Source organism: Psammomys obesus, unplaced genomic scaffold, assembly GCF_907164565.1.
Source record: "Psammomys obesus unplaced genomic scaffold, mPsaObe1.curated_primary_1811, whole genome shotgun sequence".
Lineage (NCBI taxonomy): Eukaryota > Metazoa > Chordata > Mammalia > Rodentia > Muridae > Psammomys > Psammomys obesus.
In genome coordinates this window covers 7,061,949-7,076,448 of record NW_026585643.1, presented here as the reverse complement: position 1 = coordinate 7,076,448, position 14,500 = coordinate 7,061,949, and the positions used below count along the sequence as shown (strand labels likewise).

The 14,500-nt window shown below is 49.5% G+C and overlaps 1 pseudogene; it reads right to left on the bottom strand.

Moving 5' to 3' along the window:
• Positions 1–1,068: 1,068 nt before the first annotated feature.
• Positions 1,069–14,446, bottom strand: LOC129684488 (grainyhead-like protein 2 homolog; annotated as a pseudogene).
• Positions 14,447–14,500: the final 54 nt, after the last annotated feature.

Sequence of the window (14,500 nt, the reverse complement as noted above, 5' to 3'; positions counted from 1 at the left end):
AGCCTATTCCCGAACGGCTGTTTGAAAATCCCAGACCACTTTAACAAACCAGCCCTGGAAGGACCACTTTATCAGACTGGCTCTGGAAGGCAGCTCCCAAGCAACCACAGCTTCCTTTGCATCTGAGGCCAGGCTGGAGCAGAGAAACTCTGAGGCCCATCAAGTCATCAGAAGACGCGCCTGAGGTCCGGCTGGAACTGTGAAGTTTTGGGACCTAGAAGACACCTACGCCGGAAACAAAGTGTCCGAGCCCATACCTATAGCCAGGTTGTATTCCCCATAAGATGTATAATGTCCTATGCAATACTTGGATATCTGTGTGATTTGTGTGATTAAAGCAGCATTCGAAAATCATTCTGGTGTTGGCTTTTATCAATACCTTGGTGTCCTTTTGTGGCATCTCGGTTAAAGTCCTCTGGCATAATCAAGCGCTCGTGACAATGGCTGTCAAGCACATTGTGCTCCTTATTACTGACATGGTAGCCAAATGTCTTCCTGAACAAGGCCCAGTGGCCATTTGCTGAGATCCCCTGGAGGCATTTAAACAAAACGACCTTCCTCAGAACGATCTGAAGGTTCAGGGCCAGAAAATGGCTGTCCTCTTTACCCCACCCATGACAACTGCGCCAAGAAGCAGCTCATCTTGTCCATCCACTCAAGAAATGTGGAGAGGTAAAAAAAAAAAAGAAAAAAGGCATCGCAATTCCTCAGGCTCTTTGAGATGAGTGGACTAGCGGTGTTGAAGGGGGAACTCTGGGGGGTCTCATGTGGAGCTATCAGTAACTTGTAGAGTCCTGGAGGGCCTGGACTCCAGGCTCTTAGGGGAAAAAATGGACAATAAATAAGGGCCTGACAGGCTCAAAGAAATTAGCCAAGAGGTACAGGCTTGAGCTCCGAGCAAGTGAAAGAGCTGACCGTTGGTCCATTGGTGGGCCTTGGGCCTCACCCCTTCCCAGCAGTCTTGTAACAGTCCCTTGAGATGGGTCTCCAGGTTGTAGGGCAGGGAGCCCACCTCTCCCAGGAAGGAGTGCACCGGAAGCTCCTGTCAAGGGGACTTGGGGCCAGGGCTCAGCTCTCCAGAAGCGTGATCTTGAAGCCTTCCACCATGCTCTCCATGTTGCAGATGAAGGTGTCCTCATTTGAATAGAGTTCAATGATGTCCCCCATGTTCACCAGGATGCCCTTTTTGCTCTTCTTATGGAGCTTTGGGATTTTCCCCACTGGCAGCCCATACTTCTCAGACAGTACTTCCATCAGGCCCTTCACTGTGGGCGAACTCAGCCTCAGGGTGCTGGACACCTCGTCACCTTCCTTCCGCACGCACAAAAGCACTGGCTTCACGTTTTCTGCGTTAATCTGCTTAGACGGTGCCGGACCAAACTTCTCTTCCATGGGCCTGAGCATCCGTTTAACGAGGACGCGGCTTCTCGCTCGTCACCCGCGGTGAAACACCCTGCCCATCCTCTGCAAAGTGAGCCTCTGCTCTGAAGAGCCGGGCGGCGAGTGCAGGTCAGGCGTGGCTTTGAAGTCCGTGATGTCGCTTTTCTTCTGGAAAGAAAGGTGTGGCGGCCGGCTTCCTGTCAGAGGAGTTGTTGCGCCGGGCTTGGAGGCCTGGCCCTTCCCTTTCTTTCTATTCCGCTTTCTCTCTTCATCTCAGAGTTCTGTTTCTGCTCCCTTGTCGCAGAAGACCTTCATGTGGCAGCACGCTCTGTGGACGGCCTTATTGTTGCGGTTGCTGTACGTGTCAATCTGAATCGTCAAAGGAAGTGCTTTCACGGCCTTCGGGGAGGAGAAATGTGTGCGCACGCAATTCACGGTGATGCAAAACCTCTGCCTCCTCGTTCCCACCCCGGGTGACGGAAACAGCCTTGTTCGCGATCTCTTCAACGTCTGCAGTGGCGCTGAAGCTCTCCTTGTGGTCAGCGAGCTCGAGGACCCTCTGGGCTCGGCAGTGTGCTGGCGAAATGCCAGACTTCCAGTACTGCAGCTGTTGGTCTTCACTGAAGACATCACCGCACTCCTGACTTTGCTGATGGCTGTCAGAAGCATCTGTTGTCTCCAGTCTCACTGAGTGTTATGGCATAGAATTGTCCTTTGTTGAGGTAGGTCATGGCGCGCTTCCCCCGCTTCTGACAGAGAGATTTGGTGGCTCCCAGGGTGTACTGAAATGTTCCACTCCCCGCCTGGTCGTCTTCAGCACCAGCAGAAGTGCTCGGAGACTTCTCGGAGGCCATCCCTGAAGCTCTCCCTGTAAGTGCTGCCGGCTACTGCGCTGGTCCTTCCTGAGATAGGAGCTGGGGCTGGCTATCGAGGGCAGGTCATACTGAGTCTGTTCAAATATGACGACCCGCTGCTCCTCGCCATCTGCTTGGGGGTGCCATGAACAATGGGTGAAACCCTCAGCTTTCACCACAGTGATGCCTGACACGGGGATGACGGCCGGACTCTCCGTGATGGACACGTTGTACTGCTCACACTTGGAACTCTCCACGTGCTCTTGGCTCAGGCAGAGGTTCACTGGGGTGGTCTTCAGGACCTGCACTCGGTTCTCTCCTCCGCTCAAGACTTCACTGGTGCCGAGACAGTTTCTTTTATCCAGGTCTTCTTGGCTGTCACTTGCTTTGCTCACAGACAGAACTCTCTTGTCTCAAGGGACTTGTAGTAGTCAAGGAGAAGGCCCAAGGCAGCAGCACTGTGCTCATCCCCATTGATGTCATCACAGCTTTGGTGGCCGCAGTCGGCGGGTTCTCCAGGTACGACTTCCAGGCTTCATCCTCACTCGTATAGGCTCTTCAGGTATTGTAGGGAGGTCACTGGGCATGGGCACTGAGGCCACTACTCTTTTATTATTGTCCGACTCTTGTGACACGTTTGATCCAATGAACTCGTTCCCCTTTTCCTGGAGCCTCAGCCTCTGGTGAAACTGGACTTTTCAAGTCTGTGCAGGAGAAGGTGTTTGAGAGCACAGAGATGGCAGAACAAGAGCTACAGGTAATTCTGCTTTCACGCCCCACCACCACCACTCTCGCTTGCTTGCTTGCGGCCTCACCTAGCCAGAAAGGGGAGATGGAGTTCCCTCAAATGGGGCCCATGCTTGGCGGTGGCCCAGCGCAGAGCCCTCCCGGACTGTGATGGGGCAGACACAGAATGGAAAGCCTCAAAGTCACATTTTGTTGAATATAAAACTGGTATGTTTATTGCAGAGAAATTTGGAAAATCGGAAGTTAAAACTCAGCTTCTGGGGAAGAATGCGATCCTAGCAATAAGTGTAAACACACACACAGGGCTATTAGTTTTGTTTTGCTCTGTTCTGAGACTGGATCTAGTTACTTCGCTCAGGTTGGCCTTGGTCTCCCAAGTGTTGGCATCAAGCCTGGCCTTGCTGCTTACCAAGGTGGAATGCACACAATGTTTGGAAACATAAGAGTGTAAGTATTAGATATTTCTCCTAAATATCTTGCAAACATGCCCAATGTGCAATGAGCGACCAGCGCTCCGCATGCTTCATGTCTTACCTAAGTCCCATTGTTGGACATTTAGGTAATTCTCAGCGTTTTGCTACAGTCAGCGCCATCACAGGCACACAGTAAGGGGCTCTTTTTTTCTTTTGTTCTTTCTTTCTTTTTTTTTTTTTTTCTTTTTAGATAAAGAGTCATTGGATGGAAAAGACGACCTTTAGCTGTGCTAAAAGCACATGACGCTTTCTGCTGATGTATCTTCTTGTCCTCACTACTCATATGGTGGCCATAAGTGACTATTGAATTTAAACAAAATTAAAAGTTCACATCCTCATTTGCATGGGGAATACATATGGCAAGGAGCTACTGTCCTGGGCAGCAGGAACTCAGCACTTCTATCTTTCTAAAAAATTCTACCATGCAGTTCAAGTCCACAAGACCACCAGCTCACACTGTCCCTCGCAAGACTGGACACAGGTGGCCAGCGCTGGACAGGGTAATGCCTTATAAACCTCTGCCAGCTTAATGCACACTATCCCGTTTTAGCCTTTTCATTTTTTTAATTGTTAGCGATTCAGAATGCTATTGTTCATGCATTAACTTTCACATATTTTTCTTTGGAAATTAAGATGTTATGCTATTTTCTGACTAGCTTTTCCATACCAAAATCAGTCTTCAGAGAGTAAATTAGGTTGCAGAACCTTTTGCAGCTTACTGTATTTCCCTTATGCTAGTGTTCACCCCCTGAAGAGCACAGTGCTCAGCTAGCCAAATCGCCCTCTATTCTTCTTCCTGGCTTTTGTGTTCCTGTCATTCTCTGTAAGACACAAGCCTGAGGCTACACAGATATCCCTCACCATTTGCCAAAGAACATTAAAAAAAAAATAATGAGCTCATTACCCATTTATTTAAGTGCTCACAGGTACTTATGTATTTTTCTACTTTGTCCACATACTCTTTGAACTTATCAAACTGTTTTCAATATTTGCCTTCTAGTGCATTTCAGTATTTGCAGAGAAATTATGACTTCACTATTCTTTTCCAAAAGAAAAAAAATTATACCTTCTGACCTAGTCCTTCTCCTCTCAAAAATAATCCTGAGATGATTCTTTTGAATCTCTTCCATCACCTGAAGAAATTTCATTTATAAATTGGACCAAGAGTTCAGTTCAAATTATAGATTTGGTATAGATGTGGGACACCTGGTTATGTTCATAGCACCGGGGCCATCCTCTGGGGACGTGGTGATTTTGCTTGTTCACGTTTCCCCATGGGCCTCTTAGAACTGGTTGGGCTGTGGCTTTTGTTGTTATTGTTTGTTTGCTTGTCTTTTGAGGCGGTCTTAATTGGTAATCCAGATTAGCTTCAAACTCACTTATGTAGCCCTGGAGCCCAGGAACCCAGGATTATCTTGAACTCCTGCTCCTTTCACCTCCACCTCCCAACCGCAGGCTTCCGGCATGCACCACCTCCTATGCTGCAGGGGAACAAACCCGGGGCTTATGCACTCTAGGCAAGCATCCTGCTAACTGAGGGGCAGCACTGGCCCCAAAGTCCCCTCCCAAGGGCACAGTGGGGAGCCCCTTTGGTTCCAGACACAGTCAGAGTCTCCCTGACTCAGAAAAGCCAGATTCCACCTGCTAAAGTAACAAAAGAGTTCCCATTTCTTAGCCCAGGCCTGAATTCTAGTACCCACCTTCTTGTAAATCTGCAAGAGAGAGAGCTCACTTTTTATCCAAAAGAACCTGGAGCTCAACACAGGTTTTCTGCGGAAAAACCAACCCCAGCAGCAACTACAAAGCACATTTGGTGTCCAGCAGCCAGCTTATTTTTCAGGACTCTTGTGCCAACTCCCAAATACTTTCCAGTCTGTGAAACTCATCTCCCCACCACTGTAACTGCAAACGCCTGCCTCTCCTGGCACTGGCACGGAGCTAAGGAGCCTGGATCTTGAGGGACTTTTTATTGTTGTAGCTGCTTCTCAGCAGAGCGCGTGAAGCGTACTTGAGTGACTGCGACTTGGCAACCTGTGGGGATCTGGAAACTGTCGAACTGGCCTTAAGTCCATTTTAGTCAGGAGGCCAATCACGCTGGCTTCCCTGGCAGCCCATCAGTCAAAAGCCAACAGCGCAAACTTACCTACAGCCCAGTTCTGAAGGCAAAGGGCTCTGGGGCATTTGCCAGTATCCGAAATCATTTTTGGTTGCTAACACTTAGACGGAAGAGTGGCAGTGAATTTAGCATCTGTCTATAGGGTAGGGAGCAGGACCTGTGCTCAGCACCCTACGGGGGTGAGGGGGTGAAGTCAGCACAAAGGACCAGCTGGAGCCCCAGAGGTAGACTCCGTGGCTTGTTCTTACACTGAGTGCCCAGGGTCATCAGGCATCATGCCATGAGAACAAAGACTGCATTTTGTGGCCGGACATTTGTAAAAGATGGCTGGCTCAGTGCAGCCACTTCTGACGAGAACTGATAGACTAAGGTCAGAAGGAAGGAGAGGAGGACCTCCCCTATCAGTGGACTTGGGGAGGGGCATCCGTGAAGAAGGGGGAGGGAGGGTGGGATCTGGAGGGGAGGAGGGAGGGGCTCATGGGGGGGTACAAAGTGAAAAAAGTGTAATTAATAAAAGTTAAATAAAATTAAAAAAAAAAAAAAGAGTGCCCTCGCCTCTAACTTTGGAAGAGTCTGAAAGTTCTACCTCTTGCTGGAATCCCTTCTCCTCAAGGCGGGAAGTAATCAGACAGCTAGAGCCAACCGCATCCTCCCGGGACTCGCAAGCCTGGGACAAGGGGCATCAAGAAAAACTGACTCAGCCGCCTGGATGCCCCTCCGCTGGGGACCGGGGCCCAGCTGTGTCTTGCCCTGGGGGCGCCCGCCCAAAGCAGCAGCCTCTCGGCGCTTACTTGTCCAGGATGAAGTAAGGCTCGAACCCGTAGCACGCTGGTCCCCGTCCTCGCGGCGGCCCCGCGTGCGGCGCGCACCAGCACGAGCGCAGCCGCGCAGAGTCCCCGCAGGCCCGCGCCCGGGCACCCGCGCGGTCCGTGCTGCAGCCGGAGCGCTGGTCCCTGGGACATAGGGACGCGCCATAGGCGGCCTGGGTTCGCGTTCGGGTCCCCAGGCTCCCTGAAAACGCCCGGAAGCAATTGTCCAAAGAAGTTCAAGGATTTCGCTCTGGTTTCCTCTGGTTCTGCGCCGGGGTTTCGGGTTTCAGGGACCCCAGGGCGCTCTGCTCTGTGGCGCTCCTGGGCTCGGGCCGCTAGGCCGCTCCCAGGCTGTGCTTGAAGATTGGCAGTCAAGGCGGTTCCGTCCCGACGGCTCTTTGTCCTAGATTCTGAGTATGATGGGGTGGGTTTTCAAATTCTTCTTGGTTGGGGCAGTGCGGTGTCTTTGCTCCCTCCCCTCTCCCCTCCTTAGTTTTAGTTTAGTTTAGTTTGTTTTTTTGGGGGGGAAGAAAGTCTAAAGAGTGCAGCTTGTGGCCAGGGGCGGCGAAAGTGTTGGGGTCGGTTAGACTTTGGCTGGGGCAGGACTGGGTGGGGGCATTTTGGTGAGGAAGGATAAATCCTTGAGTTTTCAGGTGAGCTGCTCACCTTGAATGAACCCTTCTTGTCTCGCTCCTTGCCCTTCCCACGACCACCTCTCCACTCCCTCTAGCCTTCCGTGCTTTCGTGCTCTTTTCCTCGTCTGCCTCTGCGGATACAGTCACTGTAAACGTTTGATGAAAACTCATTTCCTCCAAGCAGCGTGGCTCCGGCTCCAGCTCCAGGCCAGGACTTCTCAAACATGAGCCCTTGTGCAAATGAAGCACAAGGGAAAAAAGCAAGGCCTTTGTGAGCTGAGCCATCAAGTGATCTTAGTTTTATTGCTACTCACAAAGGTTGAAATCTTCACACACGGTGCCGCTGGACAGAGTTCTTGAGGGCTTGCACCGGCCCAGGCATCTACATTTTCTCGTTTCCAAGCTTTAGGGAGGCTGCGACATCAGCTCTTTGTTTCTGCCTGTAAACTTTGCCTTTCCCTCCCTGTCTCTGATGAAGCACTGAGGAAGTAAACAAGGATCAAGAGATCAGGTACTGTCCCACAGGTCATGTGCTTGCCTTCCTAGAACGAAGGGTTTGAGTCTCAATTCCCATAGGACACAAGGTCGAGCTTCTTCATCCCCTCTGGAAGTCACTGCAAGTCTGTCTCCATTTCTAGGCTCTTCTAGATAGGCACACCTGTTGCCTCCGCTCAAGAGCCTCTGAGACCTTCGCCCTCCACCCGACCATCCTGGTAGTTTTCCAAAGCAAACACCATGAAATTCCAGTATCTTGGAATGTTTTATTCATCGATTGTGCTTTTGAACAAGCACATTGCCAGCGAATTGCAGTAGCTCCCCTCTGAGGCGACCTCCGGAGTTGCCCAGACTCAGTTCACACAACTCCCAGCTAGGTATCGCATACCTGACTTATTTCACTGTGCGGATTTGATGCTGTCTGGTTTTTGAGACATGGCTATGAGATATTGTGGCTCCCCCTCTTCCTGGATCACTTACTCTGAGAACACCCAGTGGCAACCATGGGAAACCCAGGCACTACACCCTGGTAATTTGGGTGCTGATTCTCCTGTGCCTTGCCAAGTCTTCAGGTGACTGCAGTGTCTGAGATCCGAGCAGGCACCTTACCTGGCTCCCCTGAGTCCTGACCCAAGGAAAGCAGGAGACAGTTTTTTACCTGTGTTCTAAGCTGCTGGCTTCAGGCGTGGTTTGTTATGCAATAGCTGGCAACTAACAAACGCCTCATCATTTTAAACAGTGGAGGATTCTGTAGGATGAAAATGATTCAACAGTTTCCCAGACTTGCTTGCCTATGAAGCTATTTTCAGGTAACACCTTCTGGCACCCACATTTTGGGAATGACTGTATCCAGAAAAAAAAATAATTAGGGGAAATGGTCTAACTGGTCTAAGTTGGCTTTTTCTTTACTTTCTCCTGCCTCAAAAGAGGAAAATCCTTCTTGGCCTCACCAAGCTCTGTGATAAGGAGGATGAGAAATCTACAGAAACCAGCTGGACCAATGAAGGCTGGAAAACAAGGGGACACTGGTCCAGGGTGAGAAGGAACTTGACAGTGTAAGAGTTTGTGAGACTGGCAGGGAAAAGGACTAGAATGTTTCTGTATGGAGCAAGGGGCAGGAGGAACCAGAGATTAATATCATTTCATCCGAATGTCCTCAGGGTCCTCTGAACTATTTAAGAGTTTGGGTGGCACAGGAATGCCTTGAGAATATTGTGGGGAGAGTGATCTAGAAGGCCAGCCTGGGAGAAAACAGGGGTCACCAACAGAGCTCTGTCAAGCCACAAGTACCATGATGGAGGACAGAGGCTTAGAACTCAGAGGAGAAGGAGATTCCATTCAAAATGTGTTTACAGAGAAGTGGGGAGGGTAGAAGAGTGTGCCTCTCCCCAGGACAAACATGACCCTACAGAGGGCAGAGAAGCAGCTGCCGTTCAGGTATTAGGGCGTACCAGCTGCCCTGCCTCTCTTCCAGGATTTTGCAAAGAGGCCTGTTGATACGAACTGACCATCTCCAGCCTGGATCATCTCCAGCTTGCTGCTGCTGCTGCCAACACTGCCTCCCCTTCCTCTTCCCTCCTCCTCCCTCCTCCTCCCTCCTCCTCCTTGTAATGAAAGTTTTGGTTTCATTGTAAACTCAGTTATGTTATGTAAATATGTTTTTGTTTTAATCCCAAGTGTAGGATTTTAGTTTGGCTATAGTTTGTCCACAGTTGATAATTGTCTTATTCTTGGTGTGGCCTTTGCCAGCTGCTGCATTTAGAGGGACGTGGTCTAGGACTCTGAGGGATAGAAATATGGGAGCCCGGAGCGAGAAAATGTGGCATTCAGTGTTGGCATGTCGCATGTAGCTGTTTGAAGTGAAAAGAGACGGACAGTGTAGCAGATGGAGAAAAACTTCAACACAGAGGCTTGGAGGAGACTGGGTTTCTAATGCTGTAGAGGAGACAGCAGGGTAAGAAGGAATGAATATACCGTCTCAGGATATGAGCAAAAGGTTTACTTCAGCTGTTGCGGACAGGTTGTCTTCCACATTGCTCCCAGAGGGATTTTCTGTTTTTGCTTTGTCTTCCTATATTTTGCTTTAAAAAGAGATTGGCAGAAAGACTGAACAATTACACAAAGTGTAGAAAAGTTACGAGTGGATATGAAGGGGTTTGAGAAAAAAGCGGTTAAGATAGTAAAACTAGAAAGGCCACTCGGTTCTGTTGTTTTGGGAGGATTGCAGAGTTGGCTGTGCAACAGTGTTCATGGGTGGAGGTTAAGTGCGTGGGAAGCAAATAGTGCCGCTGACAAGGGGAGAAAGAAAGTGTTCAGGTCTGGAACTAAACACGGGGGTCTCCCTGATGGTGCCCCCTTCACGGCTCTCTGTGCAGGGTGTTCAGAGCACCTGCCTGTGACAGAGGGGAGGAACAGGGAGCCATACAGGCCAACAGGACTCTGGAGCCAAGTGCACCCACTAGAGGAATTGCCGGGGCTACACAGGCCCCATCAGCCTTTGGGCAACACATGCCTGCTAATGACGGTGGTGAGGCTTGAGATGAGATGACATGGCCTTTACCAGCTAGCAACAGCCTGTGGCACAGAGAGGGGCGTGCTCTAGGACTCTGAGGAATATAAATATGGGAGACACCAACATTCTATACTGATGGAAACAAAATGGGACAACAGCTTGTAAGTCAGATAACATAAGTCAGGTGGGCCCACTCAAGCTCGGGGTCCAGGCTCTGGCTGCGCCTCTGCCCCCTTCTAGATGTTTCCTCCCAAGCCCAAAAGGAAGGTTTTGTTTGTTTGTTTGTTTGTGCTGTCAGAGACTGAGGCGTCCCCATGCACACTTAAAAGGGCTGGGACTATGATCAAAGAGACCTAAGGAGCTGTACAAGGCTTAGGGACAGAGATCATCTAGCCCTTTATTTTCAGATTTGGATGTTCGTTCAGTATGGGTTAGGCTCTGTGTTGACCATGGGATATCTGGATGGCTACAAGTTCTTGTCCTCATGGAGCTCAGATGAGGAGGTCTTTGGGGACAGAAGACAAATTAAACAACAGACACCATAGCAAAGCACCCTGGCTGTGAGAAAGACCAACTGAGGCTCTCCACCACCAGAACTCAGTGAGGGTGTGTGGAATGTGCATTTCTGGGCTCTTATCAGAGCAACTGCCAACACTTCTGGGAAAGCCAAAGTCAGAGCCACCAGCGCAGAGTATGGATGGCTGTCTAATCAGCTGTCATCTCTTGGGGGTGGCTGGAAAGGGACATCTGGTTACTGAGGAGACTTGACTCAGACTGTTCTGGGCCCAGTATTTCCCCACTGCTGCCTGTTGATGGCCACACAGATGCCTTTGCCCTCAGGGAGCCCTGTCTACCTACACACACAGTCCTGCTGCTTGAGACTGGAGCTCAAAAGAGGCCACCAGGGAGAGGGGTCAACCAACCAAGAGCTGAAGGAGATAATTTGAGTAGACTTGGAGGCATGAACAGGCATGACTTGTTGGAGGAGGACCAGTGAAGGTGTACGCTTGTCCTAGAATGGGCCTGGGGTTTCCCTACTGCACAGTTAAGAACTGAATTTGAATCTTTCAAATGACCTTTCCATCTCGGAGCCACCACACCAGTCTCCTAAACCTCTAGCCCTTTGTGGAGAAATACTTGCGAGTCTGGAATAGAATTTTTTTTTATGGCTGGGGTCAGCCAGATGAGGAAAGAGCTTTCTGTGTAAACCTGGTAATCTGAGTTCAATCCCTGAAATCCACCAATCTATCAGGTGGATAGATAGATAGAGACAGGAGAATAGGAGGGATTCCAAAGGTTTGTCTTCCGGCCTCCACAAGTGCACCATAGCTCGTTTGTATGCCTTCTCTCCCTCCCCAAACACACGCATGTGCTAACAATCAACATATGATTAATTTGAAAAAAAGAAAATGTCTGGCTGGATTTTGTTACTAAGAGTTCTGGGTAGGCTTGATGGACAATGCCTAGTGGTCAGCTGGTGATGGAGGCGATGATGGAGGAGATGGAGGTGGTAGAAATGATACCAGAAGTGAATGAGGGCATAGCAGTGAGACGGAAGGAGAGACCGTGGCGGTGGGGCAGTGCCGTAGGTAAAGAAGGTGGTAGGAGCAGTTGTGGAAGTTGTGGTGAGGATGGTGACTTGTCCTCAGTGTGAGTGGCAGGTGAGGAGGGGGTAGGCAACATATAAAAAAGCGATAAAGGGGCCTGTGGTGGTAGAAGCAGTAGAGGTGGAGCAGGTGAAAAAGGTGGTGGAGGTGGCAGAATTGAGGCCATGCAATGGTCAAGGAGATGGAAAGTGGTAATGATGGAGATGTATACAGGATAGAGATGGTTGTATTTTTCCAGATAGAGATAAAGGTATTTGGTCAAGTTTTGATACCAGTGGTAGGGACTGATCACGTGGTAGACAGGGACAGAGATGGTGGAAGTAGTTAGAGATGGCGGGGATGACAAAATGGTGGGTGGGAAAGCTGGCTGGGATGACGGAGAGGGTATATATGGTAGTATTGGTAGGTTTTATTGAGGTGGTGGAGACAGTATGGGTGATGGGCTTGATTCAAATGATGGAGGTAGCCAAGGTGATGGAGGCCATGATGATGATGTGGGAGCTGAAAACGGAGAGGTCAATGGCAGTAATAGAAGTGGCAGGGATGATGGAACTGGTCGAGGGATAGAGATGGTGTAGGTGATAGATTGGTGGAGAGGGAAGTAATCAAGCTGAGGAAAGCTACAGAGTTGGTGGTAGAGGAGGAAAGGAGACATTTATGTGCGAAGGTGTGAAGCTCAGTGAGTGGGTAATTCCTTTCCATATTTGATGCAAAAAGGGAAAATTAACTTGTTCTTTAGAATAAGCAGTGAAATCCTAATAACAGTCTCGGCAGATACAGGGAGGGAAGCGCGTGCTCAGCTACTGCCAGTGTTAATTTTGCTCTGGGGTTTGTGGGGTTCAGGTAGGGGCAGGAAATACCCGGATGCCCTGCTAAGTCCGACCGAACACTTGGATGTGGGATTTGTGAACACAGCCCTAAGGCTAGTTGGGAAAACCTCACAGAATTCAACTGGTTCAGCCGAAGGCAGAGGGTGGTGGCTGTGGAGCAATAGGCTAAGACTTGAACTCCTTTGGTTTTCCTGATGATGGATCCCAAAGCCTTTGCAACAGCTTTGCAACCCTCCAGGGTGATGACCACCATGGTTGCTGTTGGAGCCTTAAGGATTGCGTTCCTGCTAAGAATCCTACAACGACTGTGTTCCCATTTTACAGATGGAAAACTGCGGCTTTTTGATTGTTTTTTGTTTTGTTTTGTTTTGTTTTGTTTTTCAAGACAGGCTTTCTCTGTGTAGCCCTGGCTGTTCTGTAGTTTACTCTGTAGTCCAGGCTGACCTCAAACTCAGACAGCCACCTGTCTCTGTCTCCCAAGTGAGAGATTAAAGACTTGCACCACCAAAAAGAAAAAAAAAAGGGGGCCAGGTGATCAAAAGTCCATACACCTCAGTTCAAAACATATACCTCAGTTCAAAAATTGGTTCAAAATCAGAATTGTATGTGTTCTTTATGGTATTAGTAGACCTCCCTGAATCTTAATATAATTGCTGACTCTCAATATGTAGAATGAGTTGTTCTGCATGCAGAAACTGCTGACTTTATTCCTGATGATTTAGAACTAACTTTATTATTTATGCAATTGCAAAAGGCATAACAAAGTAGAAACCCTCCATTATATATCACGCTGATTCGATCTCATACAGGCTTTCCAGGTCCATTGGCACAAGCAAATGAGGAAATCAATGTGTTAGAAGCCTCAAAATTTCATGAAAGACACAATGTTAACGGTAAAGGTTATTTTTTTTTCTATAACTTGGGCAACAAGCCAAAGAAATAATAAAAAATGTCCCACATGTCCTCTGTATAACCACACTCAGGGAAGCACCAGGATGGATGGACCGTACATGGTCAGTCACACAGACTTCTCTGTGTCTCACGCTGACAGTTGTTGGCACAGTCTAGGGAGAAAGAACACATGTCTTACCAATGTGATCCTAGGATGGAAAGATAAGGCTCCCAGAACTCTCCCCAAAGGCTGTGCCAGGCTGATTAACTGTGTAAGTGCAGAGGCTTGAAGAAATGGAAGCAGCCTTAAGATCTGCCCAGCTGAGTGCATACACGAGGTAGAGGCTTAGGCTGCCATGGAGCAGGGACACAGCAGGTTGCTCCTCCAACACAGAGTCTCTACTTAGACCCTCACGGTGTGGCATGTGGCGGTGAGTGTGGGATCCAATGTGAATGGTCGCCTTGAAGGAGCGAGCATAGGTGCATGAGAGGTGAGTAACTAGGGCAGAACTGGTGTCAGGAGAGGGCACAGCTGCCACGGGAGTCACTCCAAGGCTGTGAGTTTTCCAGGCTTTGTTCCGAGTTGGGTCTGAGGGCTCAAGCAATGTAACCTGTGTTGGCTTTGGCATGTGTGTGGGTGTGGGGCTCTTGCAAAAGGATGGCAGGAGGCTCCTTCTAAAGAATTCCCATCCGGCTGCTTGTAGGCCTCAATTCTCAACCTGGGAACCCAACTTGGGGCAGGTGGGACAGGCAAACTGGAAACTGTATCACTAGGGAGAGATCACTTACAAAGGACAGAAAGAAAAGTGAATAAAATGAAGTAAATGCACTCACTTGGTGCTGAGGGTGACTCCTCGGTCCCTTTACACTGGAGCCATGTTCTTACATGACGCGGCCTTTGTCTTAGCGGGGGGCAGGCAACAGCAGGACAGATGTCTGAGGCCCTTCATGATTGTCTTCTTCACCCGCTTCCAGCATTGACGCTGGTTGTGGGGGGAAGCAGTGCCAGCGTCCTGAGAATGGCCAGGTGTGATGGTGTTCTCCTCGGTCATTTCAGGCATGATGGTGACCTCCTCCTCCTTGGTCATTTCAGGCATGATGGTGTCCTCCTCCTCCTCCTCCTTCAGTGTGATGGTGACCTCCTCCTCCTC